The sequence below is a fragment of the Sinohyriopsis cumingii genome, unplaced genomic scaffold, assembly GCF_028554795.1.
Source record: "Sinohyriopsis cumingii isolate HCF-2022 unplaced genomic scaffold, ASM2855479v2 utg000426l, whole genome shotgun sequence".
Taxonomy (NCBI): Eukaryota; Metazoa; Mollusca; class Bivalvia; order Unionida; family Unionidae; genus Sinohyriopsis; species Sinohyriopsis cumingii.
This window is the reverse complement of record NW_028315897.1, coordinates 10,197,011-10,220,172: the sequence shown is the minus strand read 5'-3', so window position 1 is coordinate 10,220,172 and position 23,162 is coordinate 10,197,011. Positions and strand designations below refer to the sequence as shown.

General features: G+C 34.3%; 1 long non-coding RNA gene across 1 annotated transcript; it reads left to right on the top strand.

The window, feature by feature from the left end:
• The first annotated feature begins 3,017 nt into the window (after window positions 1–3,017).
• LOC149774169 (uncharacterized) lies at window positions 3,018–9,541 on the top strand. The gene is made up of 2 exons (XR_016417007.1): window positions 3,018–5,965; window positions 6,928–9,541. It is a non-coding gene; the product is annotated as an uncharacterized LOC149774169 (long non-coding RNA).
• The last annotated feature ends 13,621 nt before the right edge of the window (window positions 9,542–23,162 follow it).

Below are 23,162 nucleotides of genomic sequence, written 5' to 3'. Positions count from 1 at the left end.
GTGATAATATTCTTTGCATAAATTATAATTTGTGAGAGAATCATAATCGTCGTACAGCAGTAAGTAATTAGTCAATATACTCAGAATATATCCAAAATGTTATTTAAAAGAAATGAATAATACCATTATTACGCCAAGACAAGAAAATGTCCTAGTTTTAATAATCAAGTCCCAATGAAGCACGTAGTTCAAAGAGAATAATTACATATGTATCCATGTGAACTGTTTTTATAGTAACCTATCTGCGGGTGTGACTTTTAATCTCTGGAATTAACTGATGTATTTGGAAGACGCTTTACCCAGAGATACGCCGTACTTATACAAAGTGTCGTATTCATGGTACAATCAGTAAATAAAAGATAAAGTCTCTTAGAATGGAAATTATGTCCACTGGGAGTATTATATTACTTTTGGGCAATTCATATTCAAGTTACGGTACCTAGGTTCTTATTTTGAGTTTCATTATAATATAGTATGTCCCCAATAATGGGACCAAACTAATCCGTACGATTCAAAGGTCGTTTTAAAAGAAACATGAGATATGGAAGATGTGTTGATAAATATAACCTTCATTCCAACGATTTCTCTACTAATTTATCCATACCTACATACATGTATGCACATGTACATACTTGCACGAATACAAACATGCATGCACACATCGATCGATACCTACCTATCTACCCTCGACCAACCTACCTAGCTAACTACATACATACATACATACATACATACATGCATGCATGCATGCATGCATGCATGCATGCATACATACATACATACATACATACTTTCTTACATGTATACATACATTATTACGACTCAAAGGTCTTAATCTAGGTAATATAAAAGATCGAAAGCCAATAAGTTTTTGTAAAATATAACAAATTATGTATTTCCCTAGTGTACAAATTGAAAATTTAAAAATTACATTGTATTGCCAATTAAATCCGAAATAGTCCAAACAAAATCATATCAGTAGTCCTAATAAACAACAGTTCTTATTAAATTCCAGTGATTTCAGAAATTAAATCTACCATAGAAGTTGCTTATGTGTCTTGCATGTACTAAGGCAGTAGTGGCCTGAAATGTGATGATGTACAAACAGTCCGATTAATCATAATAATATTATCCAATACTTCTTGTCTGAATTTACTATAATTTCAAAATGATGTTTCAGCTTAAGAATATTATTGAAGAACACTTTCTATTTTCCGCGAATACTACTTTGAATAAATCATTACATCCTAATCAAAACTAAACAAAAGAATACAAATGATTCAGCTTCAATATGTTACAATTAGAATGAATAATGAATTAGAATGAATAATGAATTAGAATGAATAATATTTCAAATAAACAATAGTTATATCCCCTTTACCTGACGGACGCCACAGTTAATATTTTCTAACAATAATATTTTTTTGTGACATTTTCCATTATAAATAGTTCTGGGTTGCCTACAAGATAGAATTTGTTTCTAAAATTATAATAAAGAATGTGGTAAACATTAGGTATACTATACTATTCTACTGGATAATTCCAAGACTCAGACTAAGATAAGTATGCTTACACTAATAATCTAAATACTTAATCAATACTCATAGGACAAATACTATATATGTATTATATGATCACCAAAATCAAAACAGATTCAGTCAGCATAATCAGGTACAACACAAACTTTATTTGGGACAAGATCAAGTCCAAAAATACATAACATTTAGTCACTAAGAAAATAAAACCAGCAAGCAATACAAAATAAAAAATACATGCATAAATACATACATACATACATACATACATACATACATACATACATGCACGCCTACACACACACAAGCACGCACGCACGCACACACACGTATATACATACAAACACAAATACATCCATCCATACATACATCTATACATCCATGCATGCATGCATACATACATACAATCATACATACATACATATATATATACATACATACTTAAATACATGCATGCCTACATACACGCACGCACGCACACGCGCGCACTCACGCACACATGTATACATGCATGCATGTATACATACATAACATGTATGCATGCATACATACATACATGTCATTCATACCTGCATTTTTTGCGTCAATAATCACCTGAAGATGAAAATTCGTAGATTCATGTATTTACTATTAAGATCACGTTGATCTTATGGATTAAACTACCTTCATTCTTTGTAAAACATTAGTTCTTTTTGAACAATTACAGGAATGGAAATAGTGAACTACAATCAAAAGTGCACAAGTGCTCTATATTTTAAAATTATTATTTTGCCTGAAACAGAATTTTGTTTTTAAAACCCAAGCTGTGACATGTTAATACGGTATTGTTCTCACTGCATATGACAAATGTTTATATATAAGAAAATATTGAAGTATAATATCATTCGTGAAAGCTAGATATCACGCAGAACCTACATTTGCACATTTGAACAAATGTGATGGTAATTAGCTTAAATAATAGGATAATCAGCTGGACGGGAAACATACGTTGTATCTTCCAATTCTCATTATAAACAACCATTGATATAATTGTAAGTTGTCGGTAAAAGGACACAGTAGTCAAGTGTTACTTCTTTTGACGAGAAGGATTTTTGCATTTTAATCAGTATCTTTACATTTATGTCTCGCACCGTAACTTTGAAATCATTCAACATTAAAGGAACTGGTGGGATTGCCCTCAAACTTTCTTTGATTGTTTTGTATAAGCCTATATGCAATATATAACGATAATATTTATATGCATAATTCCATCTCCCCATTATCCGGGCTTAATTATAATCACCGTCGATTGAGTACTTCGACATAATTCAGTTATGACATGAGTTTCTCTTTCACCGCCAAAAATTAGTTTTGATAACAAAATATTATTTTGTATCATAGTGTATGGCAAGATAGAATTTCATAACGAGTTACGGCCGACTGTTTATATGAAGTGTTCGTCATAAGCGTATCATTCGTTAAACAAGGTGAGTAATGCTGCCAGCGATATTATATGGATATGGTCATTCCTATGGTTTTGTTGAATTGAAATTAGCAAGAGATTGAAATTATATTAACTTTAATTATTGTTTAACATATACATTGAGCTTTGATTTGTTTTCTAATTTCGTTAATAATACATACCTGCATTTTAACATCAGTATTAAACATCATTTTGTTTTGATTTTTAAACATGATAAAATGACAATACATTGGAGACATTAACTGAAAGTATGACTGAAATATTTCTGAGTTATTGTCATAGTTACAAACATAATTGTGATGAATATTTAATTAACATTATTTGCATGACCATTGTCCTTGATTGATGATATAAATTTGACCTACCTGACTATTATCATATTTTGCTTTCCTGATTTTGTGACGATCATAATTGGCAATATGGACGTTTATTCAAATTTAACTTCAACATCTGACTTGTTTATGAATTTAATGGAATTTTAAATGACCCACATAATTGGTAAGGTGAAATTAGTATATATAGGTTTTGTAAGAGAAAGTCTATATTCCAATTTTAATATAATTCATTAGGAATATATGATCAGAGTTTTTAGTTATATTCAGAAACAATTAAAAAGTAGTCATATATTTATGTTAATTAATGTAATTGCAAACTGCTCGTGGATATTTTTATGACTGAAACATTATTATGGGATTATTTGTGAATTCATTCAACATAATTCTGGAGTATGCCATTGTGATGCCTAAATACTAATAGTACGTCCGTACATTCAAAGCTACTGGGACATCGGTATATTAAATATTGGAATTCATTCGGAGTAGTCAATATGTTTTTTGAGCTAATGATTTGCGATGTTTTTGAATTTAATTTATAATATTATAAATTAAACATTTTTGTTATTTTTCGTTTGCTTTGATATATAAATTATTTGTTTATTTTACTGCACATGTTAGTTTCGCTTCTTTTCGTTATTTAGTTTACAGCCAAAGAGTAGATACAATATTGTATCCCAATTATGTCACCTAAATGTATTTTTCTTAGATTAATCGGATTTGTCAGCACAATGAAGTTATTGATACATGTTTATTCTGGAATTAATTAAATATGTAAAGATGTCCTTGGTATCGATTGTCCGTATGCTTACCTCATTTTAGTGCATGTTTTTCTCACCACTTGCTGCTATCTAAACTTGCTCATTTCATATGGTGAAATAGAACTAACTTATGTACAGTCATTTAAATGCATACGTTCCATATTCGCTGCTAAAACATTATATAAATATACTTTTCTATGATGGCGACATGATACTTCCATTTGACGCCGTTGACGATGAATAATATTAGCAAACTTTTAATTTTTCTTATGGTTTGAATTATCTTTGTATAAACCCTATTTGCTATCAAGTTACAACTTGGCCTTAATAACATTAATGAGGCAATCGCTTTACGAAATTGAGAGTATTTCAGTTCTAGAGATTAGTTTTGGAACAGATTTTTAAGTCAGATTAATAGCTAGTTATATAGTTAGATGCATACGGTTTATAATGTGAATCGAGCCTGCTTAGGGAAATACGATTTTTTATATGCTCATTTTTTTCACTTTAACTTTACATTGTCATAATCGGTCAGTGTTTTACGATACTGCACTCAAGTGCACTACATGTTGCACTCACGTTTGCCCAATAGTGTACTAGGAACTACTTTGTAAACAAATATACACCCGCATAATAGGCGCTTTATGTTTTGGTTGATTAAATTTGTTTTTGATTGAACTAAAGCTGATGTTTCGTGGACTGCCAAATACCAGCTGCTTTGCCACATTCCGCGTTAAATTTGTTTTGAAACAATGTTTGGATTCTGGCTAGCTATAGACGCCAGACAGGGTTCTTACAAATAACATGCAAGTGACAAGGTTTAAACTGTTTTCTTTAACTGATAATAAGAATGGCAAATCATATAATTACAGTTTTGCATCCTGCATTTCGTCAAAGTGTAATTTCTTATTTCTGCAAATCCGAATAACATGAGCCATATCATGTGTTCTCAAGCTGGGTTACACATTTGGAAATTTTACTGTAAACTCAAATATATTCCAAGTGCAATTACGTCTTCCTTACTGCACTCAAAATGAAATAAGCATTATATTCCATAGCGTCTTTTAGATAATTGCAGCTGAAAAACATATTTTCCCACATTATGATTTCAAAGAGAAATACACTTGCAGATGTCAACATACTGTTGAAATCCGATGTAATATATGTATAATTGGCATATATAAATCGAGTCCATAATCAGGAAGTTTCGTACGATCGACATAAATACCGAAATATATTCAATTCAGATAAAAGGAAAAGTTGTTGCCATGCGCGTTCACTCACAATATGACTCCAAAATTCAATTTTAATTAGACCAAAACGAAATTAACATTCGAAAGTTATACCTAGCGCGCGACTAAGTTTAAGTTTATCTGGGCGGAGTTATGTGCGCATTAACATTGTTGTTGTTGTGTAATGATGAATCTGCGCTTGTGTATATAGTTTGGAATACGGCATACATTAAGTTACTTTGTTTCAAGTAGTATATTTTTGCTTATATAATTAGGCCTTAGGTGTAATAACAAAATGAACATATAATAAAAAGGTTACTGCATTTGTACAGAAAGATATGCATTCGTTTTTTCAGATGGATATACTTCACTCCCAAGGTCGTGCAATATTTGCAACCGAAAAACTCGTTCATATTTTCCCATACAAATGCAGTAACCTATAAATATGAATGGCAGTAGGGAATACTACAATATGGAGCCCAGTTGAATTTTATTTTGCAAACTGTTTTATAGTTGTATTCCAGCACTTTCCCCATTTATGTTTCAGTGTTCGAAGTGTCAAGGATGGCTTCCTGTATATCACGACTTTCCAGGTTTTAAATGCCAGTGTGGTGCTAGCAAATGAAAGGGTGAAAACCTAATGGTACTACAGTTGTTTGTAGGACTGAACATACATAGATATTATGCATTAAAGGGCTGACATAATAATGTAATAAGATTATATATGTAGATGCAATATATATGCATTTATTTAAGAGTGATCAAATTAGTCTACTTTTTGTATAACACTAGTTTATGCGATGTCGATAACATACAGATATTCATATCATATGAATTTAAATAGCCAGCAAATGCATTACTGCTTACATACATTTATTCCATTTCTAAACTAAGCATTTTATTGTTGCTAAAGTAAAAATACGTTAGGTCCTTGCAGTCATTACCCGTGTTAACTGTAATGAAATGTATTACATAAATGCCTCGAAATCTCTGGCGAAATAAATGAATATATATAGCTTTCTTCCCTAATTGCAAGCATAGATTGTAAAATGTTCATCAAAACAAATAAACTAGCTGGGTCATTGGACGGAATAAAAAATATAAAAAATTATCAGAGAAATGAATTAATCTATTGTCATATATCTGACTTAGAATATAGGCAAGGTGTGTTGATTTTCAAAGCGTTGTTATTATGCACGATTGTGAGGAAGCTGAAAGGCCAATAAATTCGTCTGCGTAGCAAATACAACATTATTAAACAGCCCACTCATAAATATTCCTAGAGTAGACAACGTAAAATTTAATGCAAGTCCACTAGCTTCCCAAATGTCACCATGGTATGTGATAAACCTGTTCTACTATAATACAATAAGCTAAACCTGTTCTACTAGACTGCAATAAGCTATGAGGTATTTTGACCCTGGCCTATATCATCATATACCTTTCAAAAGTACGAAGTAGCATTGCAACGGTTATATAAGCTAATACTATCCAAGGTAGTAATTTTTCAAAAGGTTTATGTTATTTATATAGATACAAGTTTATTAACACTTTAAACAGGAATGCTTGGCTTAATCTGAATTATTTAACCTCTTTATTTTCAAGCTGACGGGAGGATCAGTGCATGCGAGTGAACAGAGTATGACAACAGAGACTGGATTATTTGCAAACAAAACTATTCTTGCTATATAAAGAAAGCAATGAGTCATGAAGTTAAAATTGTTCATCATGAATTTTTCTTCAAGATGTTTTTGTTGTGTTATTAATTAGGGGTTTGATTGTGTTGAAAATATGTATTTTTATTGAAATGAAAATTATAGGATAGCAACCTTGTAATTTTGAATTTGACAATATTTATATTTAAAATATAATTTTATAAAATAATTTTAATTTTAATTTAAAAGATTTTAATTTTAATTTTAATTTTATTAAATTTCGTCATCGCATATATACTTTTAAAATCATTTCAGTGGAGCCAGTCAAATATATGTTTTAGACAATAACCCATTAGATAAGATACAGCGAACGTTCTGGTCAACGTAAAATATATGTAATTGTCCCAAGCACCACACAACAAACGTGTTAACTAATTATGGTAGATTTTACTGCCGCATAGTGTAACGTTCGACCAGTAAGAGATCTCGTGAGAGAAACTAGCTTGATATAACTATCTGCATTCATTGCACGCAGTTATTTTCATGACGCTAAAGTTGTGCATGATTGGCATTCTATATCATATTTTAGAAGGCCGTTTATCTGGAAAGCTATCATTTGTTTCTTATACTGGATCATTTACTAAACTTTTTCAATGCAACATTTATCACACTGGCTCCATCCATATATGCATCATTGTGTATACATGAGCATAACATTATGTAAAATTGTTTTAGTCTGGAATAGACGTTTTAGAGTTTGTTTAATTGTTATATATGAATGATTAAGCTGTCTTTGATTAAACTTGATTTAAAGGACCGTTTGGCAGATTTAGAATAATTAGATTTATTTTAACAAGCAACAAAAAGTAGTGGCTTAAAATGCAAACGATAAAGTGAAAACACTTTAGAAAACTGATATAAACTTAATTTGAAATTGTCATTATTTGAAACGTTATAATTGGAAGGTTTATATGAAATTATTATATGCGTGAAATAAGGCAAGAATATTCTAAAAGTAGAAAATGTATATATATTATAAATTCTCTGCTCAATACTGAAATATACCAGGTTAATAACCCACTCTTTGCAACTGGACAACTGTGTCAGTTCTGACTGTATTCCATACTGTATCCACAATTAATCGGAAATAATGCATTGTACGATTTTAGATTATTGCAATGTTCTTCCAGTAATCTAGAAAACATTACTTTCGAGCACAAGTTCTTCAGCGAGTTGAGACTGATGATATGTGTTTTTCGAGCACACGTTCTTTACTTTGTGTTGCTACTTTTCTTTTGGAGTATCGTTTTGTTGTGTATTATATGATTTATATGCTGACCATTTTATCAACGCTGCAGTTTTAATGTATTGAAAGTATGCTATGTTTCTTTGTGGCATTTGCAGTATAAGAAGTCATAAACAAAACACCTGAACAATACCTTGATTCAGGGGTGAGTTGCCAGAAGATATTGGAACTGATAGCATATTTTTACTTTTATAACGATTCTTAATGTAATGATGCATTATATGTGATCTGTAATTAAGACTAAAAGCACAATGTAACCGAGTTTTTAAACTGAGAGACAAGCAAAGTGTTTTGTATATATATATATATATATATATATATATATATATATATATATATATATATATATATATATATATATTCTTCTGATAGGTTTAAAGGAAACGAATGAAATGTGATAAAGGGATAAATGTACTTATCATGTCAAAGAAAATGTATAATACTACATCAGATCGATGCATACATGCACGTATGATATATATATATATATATATATATATATATATATATATATATATATATATGGAAGGACAACAACTCATGGTGTTAGAACGAGTTCAAGATGGGAAAAATATCCTTGTTAAAATTAAATGTATAGTGTTGTCCTCTTACTGCTAGACTATGATCTTGTAAAGTATTCGTGATATATTCTCACTCGCTGGTTGATATTGGCTATGATTTAAATATTGCCCAATTTAAGACACCGAACCTACGTATATGAATTTCTCTATAGAACATAGTATGAGACTTTGCATGGGTAATAGTGTGCCTACACGAAATAAGACTACAGTATGCAGAATGGGTCGCACAGTCCATCTCAAGCAATGAACTTGACTTAATCATATTTCCACCTGATGAGATGGGTATTTTAACCCTATATAGCATTTGATAATTTCACTATGCTTGTGATTTCCTAGATTCTCCCGTGCCAATATTTTCAAATGTCATACATGCAGCCTAGTCTATAATGGCACATACTATAATCAAGTAAAGAGACTTCTGGTGTTTCTGTTCTGACATTATATGATGTAATTATGCATTCAGTTCTACAAATTATAAATTTAAATTATTTAACATGTTTCAATGCGCATAATTCCTCTAACAGACTGTATTTTAAGGACGTCTGTACAACTATTTTACTATAATATTCTTCTTATGCTAAGCTTGCAATTACCAATAAATAGCATTATATTATGCCAGATTGTAAGAATGGACATCAACAACCATGGAGAACACAAAATAAAAAAAGGAAAATATACTATTTGTTACTTTTCGTTAGCATAACCCACATATATTTTGTTATATCGCTGTTGTTATATATCTTGTCGTTCTTGACTTCCCTGTGCAGATAATGGTTCAAAGCGAATCTTTATTCTTCAACTCTTACACCTTAAGCCAGTGCTGGTTAAAACGTAAATCGTTACTACTGTTTATGAAACCAAACAACTTTCGCAATTTTAGTGTGAAAAGTGGAATCTTGAGAAGTATAATACAGTGGAACGTCGATTATCCGTCAGGATGCGAGACAGAGACCATGACGGATATGAGAATAGACAGATAATGGAATATGTAGATTAAAAATATTATATAATAGACCTGGTCATCAAACAAATCATACTATCTACCTATGTACATACCTGTCTAGTATCCATGTCTTTATTGCAAATCATGCACTGCAATAAAATTACGGTCATTCATTTGAAGTCATTTTGCTTTATATCCAACCATGTTGATAAAAATCAGTCGTGTTTTCACACACAGTTTATATATCTTTTCGCTATATCGAAATCAACGGAGCAACATTCAGCTAAAACTCCATTATATCAAACTTTAAATGGTGTGTCGCTTGATCATGTGAAAAAATAACGCATCCATTATGAAGGTATTATATAAAGCAGTCGTTTAACTTTCATGACGTAAAAATAATTCGTCTCGACGATACTAGACTAAACATTATGCTTCAATATAAGACAAGAAGTCCATACAAAAGACCATGTTAAATTATTTAAAACTTTAAAATATTTCACAACAGATGATGAATAATATGCTACACTCACAGTAATTCTTAAGGTGTTATGTTTACCATGATATTATTCCACTTCTTTTTATCCTTTGAACTCTGTACAGTACTTTACTATACTGCCTTATACAGCCTGACCATATGTACCAGATTATACGGATATTCGAACCAGCTTTGTACGCAAGTGGATACATTATCGTAACGAAAAATGTATTTTGACTTGAACTGTCTTTCAAATTCATTTCATGTAACCTTAAATATTATTTTAAAGGCATGTCACGGTATTTTTAAAATATTATAAAGTCGATGGAGAACTGCAGACAAATGCCATCAAAATAAAAAATACCGCAGTGTTTTATCTGATTATATCGAGTTCCTGTTAATGCGAATTGTATTCGTTATCGGTGTCCGAAAGAATCATGGGGCATATGGATGGAGCGGGGTAAAATCGAAGTTAGCACTATGATCCTCCTCGACAAATGAAACTATTGGAACAATTTACATAGCATGAGTCATATTTGTATAGGAGTGATTGTGAATAATTATAATCGTTTTGATTATTTTTAAGAAAACAATAAGTTGAAATTGCAACAATAGCAACCCCATACATCATCCTGATCGGTAACCCCAGTGTCGGTAATGGAAGCACTCATTTAAAAAATGGCATCAGATCTATCTAAACCTCGTAACTCCTGGAAAAGTCTATGCAATAGCCTGAAATTCCAGTAAAGACAAACCAATACGTAAAGGTATTAAACACTGTTTATCACTATCAGTAGGATTTGAAGCATTGCTTCATTTGCAATGTTGGCTTGAAAGCAAAGGTAAGTTTTATAGGCAATCGGCGCCACAGTTGTGCGCTTACAAAATTTCATATTATTCTCTTATTTAATAACAAAATGAAGAAAATAAAAAAATAAAAAAATGACAACCAAAACGTTAGCTGCATTTGTCACCTGCACAACAAGGTGAAACATAATCTCACATGCATTTTAATCCATATAAGTATGTTCAATAAGAATGATACCATCTGTTAGAACTATGAGAATGTATTGTTTAAGTTGCTTATATACCAGAAAATAAACAACACTATTTTTTATGGTGGTGCTTAACTTCCTTTTCATAATAAAAATGACTTTTGTGAACATAAACTTTGTTTCCATATCAAGAATCATCTTCTCGATTTTTAGTGTTATATCAATATATACGTACGTCTTATCTTGACATTGTGTTTTTAAAAGCTTGGGTATTTTCTTCGCATTTGGCGGCAAAAAGTAAGTTGTTGTTTTTGTAAATATGAGTATGTGATTTAATATATGTGTGTGTGTGTGTGTGTAATACAGAGTGTACAAAGATAAAATATTTCACAGAGAAGAAACAAGACATGCGTGCTAATTGCGATGTTGAAAATTAATAAAGAATACATCATGTATTACTTTTTAATATTCTCTCCTCCTTCTCATACTTACATTATCACACCTTCATTCTCATACAACAATACCGATTTTAATTTTATAGTATAAATTTACAAGCTTCATAAAACAGTTTTCGCAATGCGCCTCAAATTATTCTGGAGGTAAGTACAACAGAGTTTTATCACAGGTATTATTGTCCAAATTAAATATAGTAAAATGATATTATTGTTTATATCATAAGCCTGTAATTCATTAGGTTGAGACCTGTACTGCCTACTTATGTAAAATTTCAATAAAATTTGAAGAAGAAAGAAACACTGCAAATGAAAATATGAGCAAATCAGAAACATGTTTTAGTCAAAATATGGTCAAATCCGAAATATTTATGTTTCATCATCTGGACAAACCCTTAATCTGGATAAATCTTAATCTTGGTCTTCTAATAAAGTAACAATTTCAGATATTCTTAAAACATTGATTATTTAAAGAAAATAATACAGTAGTTGTTTTTAAGTACACATTGCATTGCGGTGCACTGTGAAAACATGATTTTAAAACTTCACAAACAGTAACACCGGCAATTCGGAATATTATAGTTTACGTCCAAATTTATATTTAGAAAAGAGACACACGATCGAGGATGTAAATGTTGTCCCTCTGAAATACTGGGCCTATTTACCACTGTATCCGCAGATGTTTAAAAAGACATACTTAACAGGGAAAGACCGCTATGGTGGGATAGTGGTTAGAACGTCTGCCTCGAATCTGGAAACTCGCGGGTTTGAACCCCGGCCTAGTCATACCAAAGACTTATAAAATGATACACTAACAGCTACCACGCTTGGCGCTCAGCATTAAAAAGGTTAATGCTAGGACTGAATGGCTATTATCAGAATAATGTGACTGGGTGGGACATAATGCTACATGTCTGCGGCACAAAGTCCCAGTGCTAGACATCACTATAACTCTCACACTGCAGACATCGTAGCGATGTGATTGAAAATTGTATTCAAGCTACATTAAAAATCCAACATGCAGGCAAACACACATCAGGGACAACATATTCTCTCCGATTATGATGTTAGAAGCGGGGATGCCACCACCTCGCGCTCAGTAACATATAATGCCGGGGATACTGTTGATATTGTAAACATAGGGAAGCACGTTCTGAGAGGCTGCAATAGACGAAAAGATATTAAAGAAACAAGGTAACATAAATTATAATAGTTCCGTAAACAAACAGTTAATCACAGCATAGTGACGAGTACAGAGATCAGCACAATGGATGAAAAGAGTACCGATTGTATTCGACCAAAGAGTCAACGTGCGTTCGACGAGGGATCATCTCAAGGCTACATAATCAATGGAAACCAGCACATGTACAAACTATTGTAAAACTTCATAATCGTACATTTAATAAAATTGTGAGACTTTCATAGCTATATCAGTGTGTGTGGGTGTGTGGGTGTATGTGTGTGTGTGTGTGTATCATTTTTAAGGGTAATAACTCTCCATTCAAGAAAACGAATTAGCCAGCCTATGATCCTCCACCCTTTTCCCATTTTTTGTAGCATGTTGGTATATGTTCATTATAATGCTGGCATAAACATACAAACTAATCTAGAGAAAGTTGGGGAAGGGACTCGAATACATAATTTACGTGCCGTACCAATATATATAGACGCGTTTATTCCTGTTTGTGCATGCATTTTACCTGGGTCCAATACCGCTAAGAACTAATAAAAGCTCTAACAGCTAAGAAGCATTAGGAGGCGCCAAGGGGTCATCGAAGCTAGTCTTAAAGAAATTAAAATATGTTTTTTTATGGATAACATTAATTGATATCAGGACGACAGCAGCTCAAGACTGAAGAAAGACAACTCTTTGTGTTCAGTACGCTAAAACTACAAGCGTTATCGTTCATCATATAGGCGAGTTTATCAGAGTCATTATTGTTCATATACTTCATGAAAGAAGATTATGGTTATATGCTTCCCAAGTGAACATTATAAATGAGTGACCCAGCTACTGAAACTTAGTATCATCCAAAATATTATGTTGCGGTCACTACATAACGACCAAAACCATGTGAGCAAATCAGAGCAAGTAAATACTTTTTTTCATTTGATACAAAATTTCTAACAAACAACCAACAGTGATCAAGTATAGTATATTCCTGCACAACGTAAACTGAAAATATGAAGGCTTATTTTGTTACAGCAGAACAATATGGCAACCCAAACGTGGTTCAACGTTCTTTATTCACGCATTCGTCATAAAAGCTAAATATTGATATTAATTACGATATTTAAATAGGTTTCATTTGCATTCCACCTAAGGTATCAACGTACACATCGAAATAACCAGGAATGATAAAATGAATAAGTATTGGTTCAAACCTATTGACTTTTGCAAATCAAATTATATTTATATATCAAATATAAGGGTCAGTGAAGACAACGACATTGGAAACTTACTTGTAAAACTGGTTGATATTCCCAACGGACAAATCCGTTGCTTATTCCTTAGTCGTTATTCCTGAGAATTAATGAAATGCACGTGGATATACTACAAATCTGCTTACATAATTAGTAGGCATATGGAAATTCTGGTTCAGTTGTCTGTAGGAAAGGATATTTTGGCTCACTTGTCGCTGTACAGTATATTCTTGGCTCATCTATTTTTTTTTTTGTTTTTTTTTGCATAGGGGTTCTGGATCACCTATGTTTTTTTCATAGGGGTTGTGGATCATTTGTCCCTGTAAATGGGGTTTCGGTTACAAATCAAAGGGAGTGCTTGTTCTCTTTTTGGTTGGGATCAATACCCGGTTCTGGCGCAGTTGAAGTTGATCGCTGTGGTGATGGATGGGGGTTCTTCTTTACTTTGTTTTTTCATATTAGAGACGTGTTTGGAGTATAGTAAATATGTCTCATCCGTGTTATCCTTGACGCATAGACAAGTTGGGTCTGAGCAACGAAAGCCATGAACCAAACTTTTAATTAAGTGAGGAGGAGTCAAAGGCTTCTTTGAAGCATGCGAAGGAGCTGGTAGCGTATGCGAATAAGGATCTGATTTATGTGCCTGAGATTGCGAAGAGAGTGAAGAGGAGGAGGACTTGGTGAATCGTAGTCATCGTCATCAACGTCCAGTGCAGTGGTACAATCATCGGTGTTACATCCGAAATAACCTGAAGCGTTTTCATTTGACAGAGCCCCAGTGAAACGAGTTTGATTATTGGTTGAACAAAGTGAATCGAGTGCAGTAGATGGATCGTGCAAAATTTATCAAATCTGACTATGTGTGTAAATGTATTTTTGAGAAGATTGGTCTAGTCGAGCATGTTTAAAAATGTAAAACTGTCTGGAAAGAGCTTGATGGAACAGTATGATGAGATTGTTTTCGGAGGAGTTGTTAAGCTAGCCAGAGAGGCGGTGGGAATTCACTAGTTGAACTGTTCAGGAAAGCCAGCTATTTGACAAGCGATTTTTGTACCTCGGTTGGAGTTGACGTTTTCAACTTGGAACATATCCTGGTCTGTGGACGTGACCGTTTTTGAGTCAAACAACAGAGTAGTACTAGAATGAGTCATTCTCCATATAAAGTCCTCGTACAAAATGTTATTCTGAATCGACGTCACTAGCTGTTAATCCAGAAGATGAATTAGTATGCCCACCACTTTCGCTCTCCACACCGACATTACGAGCTTGTTTAGAATCGATCAGCAACTTGCGTTTAAAGACGATTTCGACAGGAGCATGAAAGTAGCTGATGCCACTTCCGATCTTCTTACCCTCCATCGATTTAGAAAGCCACGTTTTAATACCGCCAACTACTTATGACTGCAGCGATTGCCTGTTTTGTTCTCTTTTTCTAAGCACTCACTGTACTTTTCTCTCTTTTCTCAGCTTCAACTTTAAAACCCTTGTTTACCCTTTTGAGTCTCTTTATTATTTCACTCATCCTAATCCCTTTTTCTTTATTCTTTTATGTGGTAAGATTCACCAGTAAACCATACTTATGGTTTACTTTACTTCATGTGCAGCTGTAATGTCGAAATAATATTCATCAAAAGGTACGTCTTTTATGCTTAAATATTCTTGAATGACCTCTACGTTTTTTGCTCAGAAGCAATTATCCATTATAAGCCCGAATCAGGTTCTAAATAATTATTACTGATTATAGTAGCAAGAGACTCATTAATGACTTTTTTGTATTGATACTCTACAAGTGAAGTAGCTTTTTCTTTCTCTTCATAAAACTGATCTTCTGTGTCAACGAACTCTTCCGATTGTTCAAGTTCTACTTTTTCCTTGTCAAACCTGTCCTTTGCAGCCTTGCTTCTTATGTTTCCTTTTCAAACCTTTCTTTTTCAAGGCTTTCTTCTTGTTTTTGTTTTCTTCAAGTCTTTATTGTTTCTCTTTTATCTTTTTCTGGCATGCTTCTTCACGTCTGGTGCCTTCCTCTTCTTGTATCTTTGTCAGCGTAAATGCTCCTGTTACTTCTTTAGTTTCTGCTATTGTTTAATTGTTTAATCTGTTGATGCAGGTTGTTTTGGAGGTTTTACCTTAGTTGAAATTTTTCGTTGAAGTTGTTTTGTAGCAGCATTATTTCGTTCGGTTTCATTGAAGTTACTACTGGCGGTGCTAACTCCTCCACCAACAGTTATTACTGACGCCGTGACGTCATGAGTGTTGGAGTTGCTACTGTCGGTGCTAACTCCTCCACCAACTGTTGTTACTGAAGCTGTGACATCATGACTGTTTCAAGCATCTTATACTTCCTATCATCGTACGTCGTCTTGGCTTCTACGATTTTAGCGATGAAAGGATTAAACAATTCTCCAGCTACATCACACTGAAAGGACTGTTGACCTAACTTGTCATCGAACACGTGGGCTGCCAGTGTTGAATAAACTTTTTGAGGACATCTTCACTTTTGTGGAACGGCATGATCGATGTTTTCACTTGCCATATATACTGATCAGGCAGGTAAAATTCGTGAAAGCCCATGCGATACCGTTGTGGAATCGTTTCAGAATCGGGATGAAGCGTCATGAAATCATGGTTGGACGACGACGTCGCTTCGGCATAGCAGTCTTTGAATTGTCGGGAGGTGATACCCGCGTAATGGTCTCCCGCGATCGAGTCCACGTCTCGGTTATCCAACCCCGAATACAATACATTACATCATATATGTCGTCGTATGTATTTAGGAGCGTCAGAGTACGACTGCGATACATAATGTTTCATCGTTTATTCCTCGACAACAAAAAGTACACGCATATTTTGCTCATGTTCTCGCTATCGATTATGATGTCATCATCCAGACCTTCCACCATCTGAATCTTGTCCTGATCCATGATCGTGAAGATGTCTCTGGCAGCACTCGTGGGGGCAATGGCCGCCAAATCTCCTGCGACATCGTTGCCGACTGCATCCCTAAAAGCGGGGAGCGTGTGATATTTGTCCTAATGAGGATTGAGCGCGTACAGAATGATTCGATCGTACTTGAGCATGTTGTTCAGAAGCATGTTCATGAACAGGTTGGTCTTGCCACGACCCGTTGGACCCGCGATTATGTAACGGCAGTCCGGCATTAGAAAATGATGATGATCCGTTGACCTTTTTTCTTTGTGTCAAAGTTAATGATGTTAAGGGTTTATACAAACTTAACTACCTGAATCAGAATTTCGTACACTAGCTTCAGAACGTTGATCGGCTCTGGATGCAATTCATCGTCGGGAGACTATGCTGTTGAACGAGCCAAAAAGGTCAACCGCGCTGGGGATTCCATGACGGATCCTTTCAACATGAGCGGGCCCAGTATAACCAATCTCGACGACGTGAGTTATCATCTCCCTGAAGCAAATTCCACGCGCTGGTCTCACGTTAACCTACACGCACAGACTAAATTATCACTGTCTGGCGGAAACGATCACTGGCAACATCTACATGAACGGCTTGCGTTTGTATGGACTTCCTGCGACGACAACTGGATCTTATCAATCTGATAGTCTCCGATATAGATGTGGCGTTGTTGACCAAATACGATAAAACGGGAGGGACAATCCACGTCAACGTCGCAGTGACGAGCACGTTGTCATTCACAAGGCAGGTGACAAGCCACTTGTCCATGACCTCTGCGACATTTGGCACCACTTCCAACAATCCAAGACGCTTTCGTGAGGCCAGCTTAACTGATTTTGGAGGACACCACGACGAGAAATCTTGCCATATGAGGATTTATGGTGACGAGTTTTCCTACGACGCGAACGCCTTCTCAGGACAGCTCAGTCAGTTACAAGGAAGTGACCGACTACTCGTTGGCCAAGACGGGACGATCCACGAAGAGTGATCTCAACATGGTCTATAATACAATTTTCACGCAATCTACCCCTGTCAACACCATTGACTTCATCGACAAACTGTATGTGGATTCTCGTCGCGTCAAAGATAACCATCGTCACATTCCAACGCTGGCGGCTACAGTTGGAAATCGATCTGGATTTTCTGTCTCGGTGTTGTCAGAATGTTCAGACTCGTATCGTGCTTGGATGATATCTGTTCATTTTTTGACACCATTCGATTATGACAACGAGTGGGCGAGCTCTAGATTGACTTCCAATTTTTGAATGCAGGTGCAGCTTCTCATGCCAGTCTCTATATCGTATTTTAAGATGCGTGGAAAACGTTTGGGTACACAGATAATTATCTTGTGGAGATTGGAAGGCACTAAGCAGGATTCGACCACGGATGTGTTATAAGCTGAAAACACCAACGTAGTTTCATCGATTCAGAAAGTATTTTTCTCAATCACCACGACTAAATATATCGTGTTTAAATGTTGGGGGTTGACAGCTGAATCTCTAATCCCGGTTTAAGCTATTTTCAGATTTTTAGTTTGGATGATCTTGTCTAATGATCTCATATAACCATGGCGGAAATCGTGCGTATCGCTACTGAGTTGCACCAGTTAATGCTTGACTACACTAACAGACAGGATGTGTCTTATGCTAACAACGACCAGCGTGTGCGAAAGCAGAATACGGGAGTGTCTGCGAAGTTAAACGAGGTGAGAAAAGTATGTAAAGTATCACTAGAAAGAGTTCATGAAAGGTGACGAGGTCAAGTTGTCTCATATGTCGGTGGGAGACATACGTAAGGGGCAACTCAGAGAGGCCATCGAACGATACTGGGCAGTTAATACATTTTGTAACGATCAAGAGTCGGCACGGTTGGATAAAACTCGTTCACAATATCATGAAGGAATTACATACAAGCCTCGTGGACATCATCGTGAAAACATGATGTCAAACGACGAAGATTGGTGCTAGGTAAAGACAACGAACATCACAAGTTTGTGCTCTTCCACGACGACATTTCATCCCAGTTCCAAAGGTTTCTGAGGAACGTTTACATAAAAATAAACTATCGAGAAAAATATCGAGGTAAATAATGGACTGCGTGTGTTCACAGAAACAGAGATTTCATCTTTCCAGCGATCAAAGACTTTGAGAAAGTCCATCTCAACATAGAACAAGTCGTTCTTGAGTGCTAGTATCTCTATCGATATTGTCAAAACAAAACGGATGAGGTATTGCATGTCATATACACACAACGACATATTGACCATATGAACCTAGCAATGACTTCTGAGACGCTTTCGGATCTCGTAAAATTAAATCAACTGACCAAAATCACTCAAGACTTATACATATATCAATGTATCATAGGGTGAAAAAGTACATGCAATCGATGATGAAAGAGTGAATGTACATGTAATCTTCCTAACTGAACACTTATTATAACTTGAGCTGATGATGCAGAGTTTAGTGGACACAGAATGATCCTCGCCTTTAATCACATCGATGAAAATTTGCCGGCGGAGCAACGTCATGAACTAGAAGCGTAATATCGCTATTATCAACATCAAATCTATGTCTACAAACATGCGTATCGACGTTAAAAGCGCATCTTTCGAGTGATGGTGACGGCGACGGGTGTCATTTCCATGGGCGCTTTGGGCATACCGCTGTTGTTGATTATGTACGAGATAGATGGCCTTTGCAGACGTTGATGAAACGTTTTTAGCCGCGTTTGGATGCCAACAAAACTTGTACCAAACAAGCCATGTTTGCCTATCAGAAAATGCCGAATATTCTCGGATCGTATCTGCGTGTGGCTCCATTCGACGTGGAGTTGTTGATCAGCGAAATGAGAACCATGGATAGCCTCATCGTGGACATGGTAGGAAATCAGTGTATGATACTGAGTCGATAATAAAACAATATAATATCAGAAACCTAAAGAGAATGTCTGACGAAGAAGTCTTTGTGACCGACATGGTCTTGTACCATTTGGAAGCGCTCCACGAATCCATCGCCACGGTATTGCGAACTAATGTGCCCGTGCACACTGAACTGACGTTAATCAAATCACAAGGAGTGTCGCATAGACAAGTCTTACTGACGCGAGACCAAAAACTCGTTCAAAATCTCTGAATGATTTTGTGGTTTAAGAGTCGTTCTGGTGTTTTCGTAGTAATGCTTAGCGCAGTACTCTCTCGTGCAAGACCTGTTGCACTTCTCCGTACTATTCTGAGGCAGCGACACAGTTTTTCGTACCACATGTAGGCCTCATGATATATACTATATATGAAAAAAAAACCTTATGCTGCAAAATGAGCAAGCAATTAAAATAATTGAATACAGGGCTATTATATAGCATCTCCACTGGTGCAAGGTTAGACCAAAATCATGTTTTGCGTAAAAATTAACAAGTAATTAGAGAAACAAATCGAGGAATATCATATAGCATCTTCACTGGAGCAATGATAGACCAAAATCTTGTCTTGAGTAAGAAGGAACGAATAATCAGAGAAACATAATACCAGGTTATTATATAGCATCGTCATCGGTGTGATGATGGAACAAAATATTGACTTAGTATAAATAAAATGCAGAATTATGCAACAAGTTAGTGCTGATTCAGGAAAAGATTTTGTCCTTCGTCATGAAGTTGCTCGTTGAACGAAATAAATCGATCAGTTGATGTCAGGGTCTCCATTACTCTATTCAAGCTCGAATTCAGCTTTGCATGAGCTCATCGATAGCGTTCCAAGAGATCTCATCGCCATGTCGGAAAAGGATCCTGCAAAAGTCGTAAGCTCATCAACAAATACATGATAAGCGAAAGACCAGATATCCTCACCGCGCAGTAGTACATGAAGCAAATGAGAGACCAATACAAAGCGCTCACGGAAGAAACTGCTTAGCCTTCAAGTCTCCTTTGACTTCAGCATGAACTCCTTCCTCTCTCTCTCACTCTTTCTCTCTCTCTCTCTCTCTCTCTCTCTCTCTCTCTCTCTCTCTCTCTCTCTATATATATATATATATATATATATATATATATATATATATAATAAACCCAGATATAATAAACAACACCAATACGTATAATGTGTATTATATTATGGTCAAAGGTTAATGGATTCTTAATTTTATTGACTTAGTATGTATATGTATTATGGAGAGAATTTTAGTGATTTAATTCCTTGGACGACTATATAAATGAATAAATAAATATATATATATATATATATATATATATATATATATATATATATATATATATATATATATATATATATATATATATATATATATATATATATATATATATATATATAATGGTGTTGTTTATTTTATAATTGATCAAGAGAACCTTGACAACACATCAACATATGATCCACGAATTAGCAATAGAACGACTTTTTTAAAAAGACATTGGAAAAATTAGCGGAGAAACAGCTGGAAAAATGGATTACACGCACGCTTTCTTGACAATTGTCTGGAAGACAATCTTGTACCAAAGGGATTGCGTTTAAAACTAAACGTTCATATTGGGAATGATACAGCATCACAGAAGTTTCAAGAATCTATTGACTCCCTATTGGAAAAGGTATCGTTGGAAATATGTGATAGACTGAAAGAAGAACACCAGATGAGATTGATCAAGATAGGAAAATGATTAGAAGAACATAGAGATGAACTAAACACTTTGATAAAAGGCAATACTGGCATTTTTTTATGAAGAACGTTTTTAAAAAAACGGGATCTAAAAAGGATGAACTATTATCAAGTCCTATTTAAAAGTTACAGAATTTTACAGAGAGAGAAAACCAATTTTCCTGGACAACGAGAAACATCATCATCAAAAATTACTAGAGAAAAATCAAAAAAAGATAATCAAAAACCAATTGAATCAGCAGAGGAAATTAACTTAATCAATGTACAAAATAAGCGTGCAGTAACTAAGAATCACACACATAATAAACAAGAACCAATAAATGAAAAGGAAATGGAACAAGCATCGCCAACAGCAATAATTACCTATCAACCAAATCTCACAGACAAAAATAAAAGACCCATTCAAAACAATTGCAAAAATGATCAAACAAAAACCTTAGAAGTCCAGACACACAAAAAGCGACCTATGCAGATACAGTAAAAAATGGGGCGAAGAAACCTACACGGGAATCTAACATAACCGTAATAGCAACAATACAAAGACTAATTGAAACCCTCAGGGATCTGTTGCAAACAACACAAACAGCAGAAATAATAGGAAATTTATTAGAATACAAAACAAGAACAGATGGAAGAAAGAAAAGAAACGTGAAAGGGAAATCGAAATAGGAAAATAAACTATGTTAAACCTTTCTAAGCGAATTCTAACTGATAGTGATCACATTCTTCTAGGTAAGAGGTTATCATATTGTCCGAGAACCAAAGTGCATGATAATAATAATTTAGCAGAAGCATTTTACAAATACTCAAGATCGTTAAAATTAAAACAGTTTTTCTCACAATCGTGTACATATTCACAATATGAAAGTAAATTTCATCTACAAAAAAAGCCCTTTTTCAACAAAAAAGTATCAACATTTACACCTTTTAGTGGACGAGATATTTATCTCGATTTTTATATTGAAGCAACTAAACAAGAAATTTTAAATATAATTCCTAAAAGAAAACATTTTACAAATATATCTAAAGAAGAACTAAATTCTTTACGCACCTTATCACAAGACGAAGGTATTATTATTAAAAAAGCTGATAAGTCTAGCACCATAGTAATAATCATTAAGGAGGATTATATTAAAGAAGTAGAAAGACAATTAAATGATGAAGAATATTAGACACAACTTTCCTATAATCATCCTGAAGAAATTAAAGAAAACAAAGCAAATGTATGAATCAGATCGCTATACACAATTTTTCCATATATGATGAACTAGATATCTTCCCAAATAGAATACGAACATCTCAGTTTTATATGTTACCAAAAATACATATAAAGGTTGATAAGTCACTACCTTTAGGATATCCAGGTAGACCCATTATTTCTACATATAATTCAATTACAAATAATATATCACAATTT